Source organism: Triticum dicoccoides, chromosome 7B (assembly GCF_002162155.2).
Source record: "Triticum dicoccoides isolate Atlit2015 ecotype Zavitan chromosome 7B, WEW_v2.0, whole genome shotgun sequence".
Taxonomy (NCBI): Eukaryota; Viridiplantae; Streptophyta; class Magnoliopsida; order Poales; family Poaceae; genus Triticum; species Triticum dicoccoides.
Window position 1 is genome coordinate 190,587,101 of NC_041393.1, and position 11,447 is coordinate 190,598,547.

The following is an 11,447-nucleotide window of genomic DNA, read 5'->3' on the forward strand; positions in this document are numbered from 1 at the left end:
AGGAGGCCATCCACTTGCCTCCCGCTCCGGACATGTGCGGAAAGATTTTGCGGAGAAGGTGAAAGCTTGGGCGTTGGAGCTCGAGAGTGGATGAGCAGAGGAATAAGAAGGCGTGGGTGGAAAAAGGGGAATCCTTATCTCCTTATAAAGGTAGCAGCGGTCGTGCGCCTCCCCACTTGTCCTAGAAACTCGCTTATTCCCCAAGCGCCGTGCTAATGGTGCGGTTGGGTTACCCACACCCGTATTGATGAGAATCTTGTGATAAGGGGACACAATCTCTGCTTTGACAAGACGTGCCAATAAAACCGCCTCGCAAGGTGTGCAGTAGCAGGTTGAGAAAAATAGTTCGAATAATGACCAGGCTGCGACGTGATGTCACACTATGAAAAAGTTGTCAGCGGATTAGACTTGTGGAATATTGTGCTCTCTACGGTGATATGTGGATTTTTTTTTGCAGAGCCGGACACTATTCTTGTGTTCAAGATCTTCTTTGGAGTATTCGGAGAAGGAACCCGCCTTGCAATGCCAAGGACAATCTGCGCGCCGGACTCATCGTAATTGAAGCCTAGTTCAGGGCCTACTGAGGGAGTCCAGGATCCGGGGGTCCTCGGATGGCCGGACTATATGATTATGCCGGACTGTTGGACTATGAAGATACAAGATTGAAGACTTTGTCTCGTGTCTGGGTGGGATTCTCCTTTGCGTGGAAGGCAAGCTTGGCAATTCGGATATATAGATTTCCTTCTCTGTAACCGACTCTGTAACCCTAGCCCCCTCCGGTGTCTATATAAATCGGAGGGTTTAGTCCGTAGGACAAGAATAATCATAATCATAGGCTAGCTTCTAGGGTTTAGCCTCTACGATCTCGTGGTAGATCAACTCTTGTAATACTCATACCATCAAGATCAATCAAGCAGGAAGTAGGGTATTACCTCCATAGAGAGGGCCTGAACCTGGGTAAACATTGTGTCCCCCGCCTCCTATTACCACTGGCCTTAGACGCATAGTTCGGCACCCCCTACCCGAGATCCGCCGGTTTTGACACCGACACCCCCTCCCACATCTCTACTCCTAATGTCTCAGTTGGTAGTCTCCGTTTCAGGTTTATTTTCGTCCCACCTCACCCGGTTTTTTTGGTACCTCCTCCCACCTTACGCTGACCGGCCACGAACCGCAAAAACCACGTACCGAGTCCTCCACCAGCCCCCGCGCTCTTCAGGTCGTAACCACCGATTGCGCGCGAGACAAGCGACAAAGAAAAAATCTACAACAATTAACCAGCAATAAAAAAACCTAGGAAATTAAGCCAGCGAAAATCCACACAAATGAATCGCACGCAGGTTTGACGAGGTTCCCCTTGATCTATTTCCTAGGTCAATCCTCAGGACGCCCCAGCGGCGAGAGCCCTTCGCCATCGCCGAGATCCAAGAGGAGCCGCCGCCACCGAGGTCCGGGAGGAGCCGCCGCCGCACCGTCTTCCTCCTCCGCCGACCTCTGAGGCACCCTACTCGTGGGATGCCGCCGCCTCGCGGAACCTGAGGGCAGGGCAGAGCGTGATCGTGTTGCGGTCGAGGTCCAAGATCGCTGCCGCCGAGGTCCGAGATCGCCGCCATCGACCTTTGAGATCGCCATCCCTCTCTATTTCTGGCTCGCTGGCCTCTCTCCCTTTTCCCAATATCTCTCTTTTGTGCGCGTGCATCGCTGCCGGCATCCACTACCGGCCGCCCCCGCCGTCGATTGGTGCCCCCATGGCGCTACTGACTCCGAAGAGATCTCCTATTTCCAACATATGCAGCCGCCTCGCTGTTCTAGCCCCATGTGCGGCCCCGTGGCTAACCCTAGCCACCTCTATCTCCGACGGTGGCGCCTCCTCTTCCTCTTGCAGTCCTGTCCTCCTCCTTGCTGGTGCTCCACATGTATATCCGACGGTGACAGTGACCGACAGTCTATGGGCCTACCAGAGGGCGCGGCAGGCGACAGCACAAGGCCGCTCGCAGCAGGGCACGTGGTCGATGCTCACGACAATGGTGGGCGTGAGCATGGCACAGGCAGCAGCCAGGTGCGTGCGGGTGGTAGCCGGCGAGGACACGTTGATGTTCATCTGGGCCACACGTTGAGTATTCTCTGTTTATGTGAATAGATGCATCAGCCATAAGGCTGCACCATCTCCAAGTATTTGTGGGTCAATCACAGTGCAGGATAGATACCAGTCCTCCTCTTTGCAGTTAATTAAATAGATCTGTTAGCTGGTAGCTACGCAAATGATCACAAAGAGAAGACTACCGCTGGTTCAAATGCTCTCTCCTCTTTACAGTTAATTAAATACATCTGTTAGCTTCTTAACTACTACAACTTATTGTATCACCGACCGGTTACTTTGGGTGAATTGGGCAGAACAAATTACGCCATGTATCCTCCATCTCATTTTGTTCAACGCTTGTGCTTTTCATAATTGGGAGTCTCCAAGTTTTGATTCCATTTATTAGAATGATTGCTACTATCTGCTTGATGAATGGAATGTGAAGATTGTATAAAACAGTAGGATTTTCAGTTTGTATGCTCGTCCAGTAACTGAGTTTTTACAGGTTTCATGATACAGTAATTGTGCAAATGTATTAGACTTTCTAATTACTTTTGCAGTGCCATTTAATTGTTAAACTTTCTAATGGCCATGCTTCTCAGATCCCAGGCATGGAGAACTCCAAGGAGTTTGCTGACAAGCTGTTCGGGATAAGTTGAGGCAGAGGAACATTGAGCCGGATGAAGGCATTAACAAGGATTGGCTCAGAGAGGTCTAGACGGAGATTACTGACCACGTCTTGGACTAAGCTATGTTTAGTTTAAGTAAATCTAACATACTAATGAAATTTTTCCTTTGGGTGTCTCACATTAACAGGTGAAACATGAACATTGATGGGATGCTCACAGAAGATGAGGTCAAGAAGGTGGCTCGCAAATGATCACAAAGAGAAGACTACCGATGGTTCGTCTTCCCCCACCCCTTCAACTATGTTCACGTCTGCACATCAATCTATTGATATTGTGTGGGATTTTTTTCCAGGGCCTTTTGATCGACCACACGATTCAAAAAGCTCTTTAGTGCAGTTTGCAACAACAAAAATCAGAAGATTGGTCATTTGTAAGGGTGGATATCTCAGAGGCGGCAGCCACCCAGATTGGAATTTAATTTCAATCTATTTCCCTGTCTGAAGTTTCATACTAGATGGTATGTTCCTACGATGTGATTTCTTTATGGAGATGGAGAGATGTGTAGGCACTTGTTAGTTTAGAATTTTGCGATAAGATGAAACTAACTACTGATCTGATATGCTCTTAGAGTTGCAAGTGGTACTATGTTCCTACGCTGCGTTGACCCGAGCAGTTGCGAGAGCGAATGAAGCTGTGGTTGCATGGACAAGCTTGTGGAGGTGTCAGTATGCACGCATGTGGCCCTGATTTGGAGAACGCCTCTGGCCTGGTAGGATTCTTGCTCTGCCTCGACCTCAAGGGCGTTCATCTATCTGTGTCGTGCTCGGGACGATGCACTAATGCAGGTGTGGTTATTTAGCTTTTCTTTGTCTTTTTCTTGGTATGTATATCTCTGAATCTTGTGAGCCGTGATTTTCATGCTGCCATGTATGCCATTGTGTCCTGTATAATGATTCTTCTTATTATTTTTTAATGGCATAATTATTCTTATTGAGGCACTGCCGCTGCCTAATTTGCTTATAGAAATAACATACTAATTAATATAGGGAGAGAGTATGATTTTTGACACAATCTGCAGTACCCGTGAGCCTGCCCATAGGTAGATATGGATACATTTTGTAGCTTCCATTCTTCTTTTCTCTCATTGAAATTATGGTTTTGGAAACTAATCATGGAGTGTCTAGATTGCCTGCTATATTGCCAAGTGCGCTGAAGGAATAGCTGTTGCCACTGTTGATGACCACTCTAGGTGATATAATTCATGTTTGCTTTGTTGTTTCAGTAACTTCCTGTAGCATATTGGTTCCATCTTTTTTTGCATCATGGTACATTATTCTCATCTTGATATATATCATTTGGTCAACTGAAGATTTGAGTGCAGGGTAGAATTCTTGGTTGATTTTAGAATTTCGTTGTTGATTAGTTGGCCAACAGACTTTTATGAAATTCAAGGCGTCATTTAGTGTACTATATGTCATATTTGTCTTATTTCTATACTCACAATATTTCCGCATCATCTGAACAAATGATGCTAAATTGATATAATCATTTTGGATCAGTGTCATCTTCTCAATGCTGAACAACCAAAATATATACATAGTGAGAAGTCCGCCGCACATGCTCATACGTCATATTTATGTACTGTTTAACATGGCAAAAATTGGTCAAACATTTAAATATTTCTACTGTTTAACACAACCAAAGTATATACATAATGACCAGTCCTCTGCTGCATGTTAGATCCAACCTCCCTCCCTTGACACCGTTATTCTTACTTATTATTATTTCTTTTAAAAATATATTTAGTTTTATTTTCTAGCTACTTCAATTCATTCGTATATGGTTAGTTCCATCGCACTTCGAGGATGATCCGTGGCTGGCCGCAGACGATCACCTGCGAGGAGGATTCATGGCCGGTTGGGGATAGTCAATTCCATCACACTGCGAGGAGATGATTCATGTCCGGTCGGGGATGGTCACCTGCGGTGAGCACGAGTACTTCCTCCATATCATCCCTATACAAGCACCCTTGGCGATGAAAATGACAGCCAGGAGAATCCCTCATTCACACCTCTTTTCCATCTCTGTTAGATTGTCCTCTCCAGCAAGGTGTCTAGGCATGAATCATATTTATGATTTATTTGCAATTTTAACAATTAATATAGATTTTTGTACCCATAGCCCGAAGGCCAACCTTAATACTGGACCTTGAGAGGGGCATGTGGCCAACCATGTCGGAGGACACAGAGGAGTTGTTTGGGAATGTTATCATCAGAGGACCCAAGAAGGAGCCCACCACGGATGCATGGACCAACCACGCAAGTCCATTGTGAGTTTGATGCTTCTCATGTTTTCACTGTGGTGCAATGAAGATCTGATGGGCAATGGTCTCGTGACATTTCCTTTCTGAAAACTTAAATGTATAGCTTGCAATCCATCTGTGGCAAGGGTTCATGTCAGACATGCCAATAGATTTGGGGGTCCACTTCCCAGTGAAACAAATGTTCATTGCGGACAATACAAAGACGATGATTGGTACAATGATGTGAATATACTAGAATCTTTATTCTTCTCTCTTCATGTCTATGTTTGTGCTTGATCAACTGTCCACTTAATGATTTTAGTTGTACAAAGTCCTAAGTTGGTCTCACTAGGTCGAACCCAGTGGCGGAGACAGGGGGAACATCAGGGGCCTCGCCCCCCCCCCCCCTAATACCATGATTTTGCATGTAATTGAACAGTGGCAAAATTAGTACTAATTTACTGCTAAAAATCTATTTTTCAACACTTTGGCCCGCCCCAACCTATTTTAGTAGCACTTGGCCTCCCTTATAGATATTTTCGGGCTCCGCCACTGGTTCGTACTCGTACCATACCGTGGGAAGGTTATGGGCAAGGTGGTTGAGCTTGATGCCAATGAGTTGGAGGTTGTTGCTTTGGTGATGCCGAAGACCGTTCACGCGAAGAGGAGATGTGCGTGGTGACGAGAAGTCTTAGACCACCGGTGAGTTTTGCTTCCTATCAGTTCAACAGTGTGTGTACATGTTCAGAATTGTTGGCTATAAACACTTGAATTATCTCCAATCATGTACTTCGGGTTCTACCATCTGCCATATTTACCATGTTTTGTCACTTAACAAAATTTTACATAACTATTTTGTGTATGTATGCAAAATTCTGATTTAGAAACTTAATGCAGAATTATCAACAAAATTATCATTCATTATTAAGAATTTACATTTATCATAAGAAATGGCAAACTCATAGGTATTTCAATCTAGAAATTACAATGCAATGTTCAGGGAAGATGGCGAGCTTCTAATTAGCGGTAACTTAATTCTGTTGAAACCGAAAGATATGGATGAGCCATGATAATGAGTGTTAGGGGGTTGGATGGCATGGCGTAAAAACATATCATTTTTACTAAATAACTTCATTTTCCGCAGAAACTTCCTTGCACTAAACTTACAATATTGGCTTCTCCAGATGTACATAAGCTATTAGCTCTTAGCTCTATTTAATTCCACTCATATTTACGAAAGTGCTCTTTTGATCCCGAGTTCACAAGATCCCTGATGAATAGTAAAATCCAAAAAATTAGTTAAAGAATTAAAAAATTCTGGATTTAAACATCGATGAAAGTTTTAACTTCCTGCAAATTTTGGTGATGAAATAACATTGGTGGAGGTCTGGACAAAAAGAAAAAAACGATGCTCCAAAATGCTTCCGAGAACAAATCTTTTGGAGCGTCGATTTTTTTGCCCAGACCTACACGAATGTCATTTCATCAAAACATTTGCAAGAAGTTAAAACTTTCATAAATGTTTATAAAAAAATAGTTTTTTTATTTTGTTACTGTGTTTTCGGATTTTACTGTTCATCAAGGAGCATGTGAGCTAGGGTTCAAATACTCCATGTCCTCATATTCATTCCTATTCTCCTTTTGTCATTTTTTTACATCTAGGCATATAGTGTTTTGTTGTGTATCAAAGTTTTACCTTTTTAAAAGTGATTTGTGTTTATATTTTGTGAATGTTTTTGTTGCTGGTATATATTCTCAAGTGATAATCATCATATCTTGTCAATCTCTATGTTATGAGAGGTATAAAAATATAATCGGATCTAAATTTGATAGTATGCTACCTTGGCCAATATACTGCATCATGTGAATGTTTCTCGTTCTCAAAAGTGCACTATATCTGCCCTCTATGGCCACGAAGGCTGCAAGGTTGCACCTTGGAGCTCAAAACTTGGTGTCTTCGCATTGAAGGATCCAATCCATCGACTTTGGAGTTTGAACATGTCACTTGTGATGGGGAGAGGAAGAGATGACTTGCATACACTAGACAATGAGTGTTTTAGCAGCGTGGTGGCTCAGGACTGTACAAGTTGTAGTAGCCCCTTCCCTTATAAATGTTTTGTTTTGATCGGAAACACCTTATAATTTAGCTAATATATGGATTTCATTTGCATCGTGTGTCCAAGTATGCGAGGCCCATGAGATGGGCATTAATCACTTCTCTTTTTTCTCAGTATTTTGATAGGGGACCTATGTATATGGAAGGAGTTAGTATCATGTAAATTGTATCACCAATTTAAGGATCCTCATGTTTTCTTACTTTTCAACACTTATTTGTGATTTTGTTCACAAGTTTTCAATTTCATTCTGTAGAATGAAGATAATATTTCTGTTGTATTTTTTGTCCATGTAGAGGATACAAGACATCATATTAAGTAATCAATTAATGAAATAATGAATTAACTCACGTATGTGTATGTTTATGCCTCGCTCTTTGTCCCTCCTAGCAAGAGGGCGATGATAAGGACGGTTGTATTTGGGTGTCCCCCAACGTGGTTGACGGGTTGGTGGCGTGAGGAAATGTGTGACTATGGAGGGAGCTCAACAATTGGGCTACAATGACAGGAAGAAAGGATGTTAGGGGAAGAGAGCAGTTGATTGCAAATAAAGTGTTAGCTATGTTGCAGCGATTGTCCACACAGCTGAATTTTGGAGAGCCTACCGGCCATCTGTTTGATGTCCAAACATGCCCAAATATACAAGGGAGAAATGAGCTTCGACCTTGAAGACAACTTAAATCATTTGTTTAATTCATTTATATGCATTGTATTGTAGCCCGTAGCAACGCACGAGTAGTCTACTAGTATATATAGGTGGGAGAGAGGGAGGAGCAGCCAAAGGAGGCACCCAAGTAGGAGGAATCCTACTTGGAGTCCCTCCCAAGCCGCGCCCCCTGCCTTATATAGGTGCGGGGGAAAGGCAGGGGAGGGTGGCCCCCCCTTTCCTTTCTCCCATGAGAGGGAAAGGCAGGAGGAGCTAGCCCTCCCTCCTTTCCTTCCCTTAGGGCCTACTATCCAAACAAGGGGCACACTAGGGGTTGGTCTATCCCCCCCTTGGCCCATTAGGCCCATAACACCTACCGAGGGTGTCCGAAACCCCTTCCGGTGAACCGATGGCTATCCGGTGCATCCTGAAACCCTTTCGGTGTCCGAATACCATCGTCCTATATATCAATCTTTACCTCTCGACCATTTCAAGACTCCTCGTCATGTCCGTGATCTCATCCAGGACTAAGAACAACATTCGGCCACCAAATCATATAAGTCATATAACAATATATCGTCAACGAACGTTAAGCGTGCGGACCCTAAGGGTTCGAGAACTATGTAGACATGACAGAGACACCTCTCCGGTCAATAACCAATAGCGGAACCTGAATGCCTATATTGGCTCCTTCATATTCTACGAAGATCTTTATCGGTCGAACCGTTATGACAACATACGTAATTCCCTTTGTCCATCGGTATGTTACTTTTCCGAGATTCGATCATTGGTATCTTCATACCTAGTTCAATCTCGTTACCGGAAAGTCTCTTTACTCGTTCCGTAGTACATCATCCTGCAACTAACTCATTAGTCACTTTGCTTGCAAGGCTTCTTATGATGTGTATTACTGAGAGGGCTCAGAGATACCTCTCCGATACAACGAGTGACAAATCCTAATCTCGATCTATGCCAACTCAACAAACACCTTCGGAGATACCTGTAGAGCATCTTTATGACCACCCAGTTACATTGTGATGTTTGATAGCACACAAGGTATTCATACGGTATCCATGAGTTGCATAATCTCATAGTCGAAGGAATATGTATTTGACATGAAGAAAGCAATAGCAATAAATTGAACGATCAACATGCTAAGCTAATGGATGGGTCTTGTCCATCACATCATTCTCCTAATGATGTGATCCCGTTATCAAATGACAACTGATACGTCTCCAACGTATCTACTTTTCCAAACACTTTTGCCCTTGTTTTGGACTCTAACTTGCATGATTTGAATGAAACTAACCCAGACTGACGCTGTTTTCAGCAGAACTGCCATGATGTTGTTTTATGTGTAGAAAACAAAAGTTCTCGGAATGACCTGAAAATCCACGGAGATAAGTTTTGGAAAATATAAAAAATACTGGCGAAGAAATCAAGACCGGGGGGCCCACACCCTGTCCCCGAGGGTGGGGGGCGCGCCCTCCCGCTCTGGGCCGCCGCCCTGTCTCGTGGGCCCCCTGAGGCTCCACCGACCTCAACTCCAACTCCATATATTCCGTTTCACAGAGAAAAAAATAAGAGAGAAAGTTTCATCGCGTTTTACGATACGGAGCCACCGCCAAGCCCTAATCTCTCTCGGGAGGGCTGATCTGGAGTCCGTTCAGGGCTCCGGAGAGGGGGATTTGTCGCCGTCGTCATCATCAACCATCCTCCATCACCAAGTTCATGATGCTCACCGTCGTGCGTGAGTAATTCCATCGTAGGCTTGCTGGACGGTGATGGGTTGGATGAGATTTACCATGTAATCAAGTTAGTTTTGTTAGGGTTTGATCCCTAGTATCCACTATGTTCTGAGATTGATGTTGCTATGACTTTGCTATGCTTAATGCTTGTCACTAGGGCCCGAGTGCCATGATTTCAGATCTGAACCTATTATGTTTTCATGAATATATGTGTGTTCTTGATCCTATTTTGCAAGTCTATAGTCACCTATTATGTGTTATGATCTGACAACCCCGAAGTGACAATAATCGGGATACTTCTCAGTGATGACCGTAGTTTGAGGAGTTCATGTATTCACTATGTGCTAATGCTTTGTTCCGGTTCTCTATTAAAAGGAGGCCTTAATATCCCTTAGTTTCCACTAGGACCCCGCTGCCATGGGAGGGTAGGACAAAAGATGTAATGCAAGTTCTTTTCCATAAGCACGTATGACTATATTCGGAATACATGCGTACATTACATTGATGAACTGGAGCTAGTTCTGTGTCACCCTATGTTATAGCTATTACATGAGGAATCGCATCCGACATAATTATCCATCACTGATCCAATGCCTACGAGCTTTTCACATATTGTGTTTCGCTTATTTACTTTTCCGTTGCTACTATTACAACTACTACAAAACTATTATCTTTACTTTTGCCACTGTTACCTTTATTATCATACTACCTTGCTACTAAATACTTTGCTGCAGATACTAAGTTATCCAGGTGTGGTTGAATTGACAACTCAACTGCTAATACTTAAGAATATTATTTGGCTCCCCTTGTGTCGAATCAATAAATTTGGGTTGAATACTTTACCCTCGAAAGCTGTTGCGATCCCCTACACTTGTGGGTTATCAAGACTAATTTCTGGCGCCGTTGCCGGGGAGCATTGCTCTATTCTTTGAGTCACTTGGGATTTATATCTGTTGATCACTATGAGGAACTTGAAAGACGAAAGAACCAAGATTTTTCCCTCAACTACGAGGGGAGGTAAGGAATTGCCATCTAGCTCTGCACTAGATTCTCCTTCTGTTTTGAGTAAGTTTGCGACACCTAAACCTGCTACTGCTATGAATTCTGATATGTTGCATGTTATTGATGATGCCACTTCTGCTATGCATGATACTTATGATGAAACTACTTCTGTGTGTGATACTACTTTGCCATTAGGTGAATTTCTTGATGAACAACTTGCTAGGGTTAGAGATAATGAAATTATTGAAGATGCTATTATTGATGATAGTGATGATGAAAGTTCTCCCCCTGATTATGAATTACCTGTGGTTCCTGAGAGTTATGTTATGGATGAGGAAGCTGCTAGAGCTATCTTTGCTTGCAAAGATAGATATGATCTTAAGAAGTTATTAGCTAAATGGAAGCAGCAATCTCTTAATGCTAGAATGAAACCTGACCCTGCTTTTGCTACTTCACCTATCTGTGTTACTGATAAGGATTATGAATTCTATGTTGATCCTGAAATTATTACTTTGGTTGAATTTGATCCTTTTTATGGCCTTGAATCGGAAACTGTTGTGGCACATCTTACCAAGTCAAATGATATAGCCACCCTGTTTACTAATAATGAGAAGTCTCGCTATTATTATATCCTTAAGATATTTCCGTTCTCATTAAAGGGTGATGCTAAGACTTGGTTTAATTCTCTTGATCCTGGTTGTGTGTGTAGTCCCCAGGATATGATTTATTACTTCTCTGCTAAATATTTCCCTGCTCATAAGAAACAAGCTGCCTTGCGGGAAATATATAATTTTGTGCAAATCAAAGAAGAGAGTCTCCCACAAGCTTGGGGGAGGCTTCTTCGATTACTTAATGCTTTGCCTGATCATCCTCTTAAGAAAAATGAAATACTTGATATCTTTTATAATGGACTAAGCGATGCTTCC

At 43.1% G+C, this 11,447-nt stretch overlaps 1 long non-coding RNA gene across 3 annotated transcripts; it reads left to right on the forward strand.

The window, feature by feature from the left end:
* Positions 1 to 1,359: 1,359 nt before the first annotated feature.
* On the forward strand, positions 1,360 to 5,289 carry LOC119335730. Of its 3 annotated transcripts, none has more exons than XR_005162002.1 (6): positions 1,360 to 2,792; positions 2,897 to 2,983; positions 3,062 to 3,226; positions 3,338 to 3,554; positions 4,557 to 4,694; positions 4,891 to 5,289. It is a non-coding gene; the product is annotated as an uncharacterized LOC119335730 (long non-coding RNA). The 3 variants fall into 3 exon arrangements; XR_005162001.1 differs by having other exon boundaries at positions 1,360 to 2,059; positions 2,683 to 2,792; positions 3,338 to 4,694; XR_005162000.1 differs by having other exon boundaries at positions 3,338 to 4,694.
* Positions 5,290 to 11,447: the final 6,158 nt, after the last annotated feature.